The sequence below is a fragment of the Bidens hawaiensis genome, unplaced genomic scaffold (assembly GCF_021521415.1).
Source record: "Bidens hawaiensis isolate Kalapana, Puna unplaced genomic scaffold, B.hawaiensis_p1.1 tig00001179_1, whole genome shotgun sequence".
Lineage (NCBI taxonomy): Eukaryota > Viridiplantae > Streptophyta > Magnoliopsida > Asterales > Asteraceae > Bidens > Bidens hawaiensis.
In genome coordinates, this window is record NW_027491068.1 from 2,356,585 (window position 1) to 2,357,922 (window position 1,338).

Here is a 1,338-nt window from a genome sequence, read left to right on the forward strand (position 1 = left end):
AATATTTTCTTAACGAACGAACATGAACAAAGTCTTGTTCGTGTTCGATCGGTTTGTTTACAGCCCTAAAAGAACCCCCACGGCGGTGAAGAAAAAGAAAAATTAATTTTTGAGTTTTTTTTCTTTGAATTTATGGCCATAAACCTTTCTTCTGTATCCGGATTTGGAGGTTTAAAGCAAAAATAAAATGTTTCTTGCAACTATCCTAAGGCATTAAAGTAACCACTACCTTCATGAACAAACATATGCAACACTCCCTTTAACGAATTAATTTATGGAGGATGAACGTATCCCTGGCATAAGAAGCGGCATGATTATTGGTGTTATCACAAGTACAAGATGCTTTTGAATAAGTTTAGAAAATCTATCAAAACTAAACCGGCATCCAATTAAATTTACACGAGGTCAAAATGCTTAAGGAGCAAATTTCAGAAAGTTTTACAAGCTAGCTAAAAAAGGAATGGATGATGACCATTAGTAGATGAAAATGAAAGCGGGAAAATAGTATGGATCATAAATTGATATCATGAGCATAGATGGAAACTTAATGGTAATAACCATCATGAAATCATACTTAACTCCAAATCATGTGTGTGATATTTAGCTTAAGAGTTAAGACCTAAAAGTTAGAACCAGTTCAGACTTGAGAGGCAACTTTTAAAACCTTTTGGTATCGCATGCACTATTTTTTAAATGTAACATGATTATGTAAAACTGAGTAAAACCACCAGGGAATAAACCAGAGAACATTGACATAAAAGTTGACGTTGGTTTCCTTAAATAGGAATGAACATGGGCCGGTTTGGTTTCGTTCGGTTATAGACTTGTAGTTTTAAAATCAAACCATAACCAAACTCTTTGGTTGTTAGAAAACAATAACCGGTTGATTTCGGTTATCGTTTATTAAAACATGGGCCCGCTTTGTTGTTCGCTTAACCCACAGATCTTTTTGTCAAACCATGTACATTTGAACACTATATTATTGTATATTAAGTTTTTATGTAAAGGTGTGATATTCACCATATGCTATGACAGCTATGTTCTTAAATGATATACTTAAAATTTATCTTACTGTAAGATTTAAAGGACACTTTGTAGTTTGTAAGTTAAAAAAAAGTTAGGACCTAATTTGCGTAACCTTGTTTTAAAACAACAGATGTCGGGTTTTCAAATGTTTCATTAACTTCAATTTTGAGGTGTTACATTTAGCCACAACCCACACATTGACTAAAGCTATAAGTTAATTCATCCTTAATTATACACCCATAAAGTAGGGTGTTTATAGGCAACATAGAAGAACAAGGCCTGCTTTTATATCATAGCTTAAGGACCATCCAT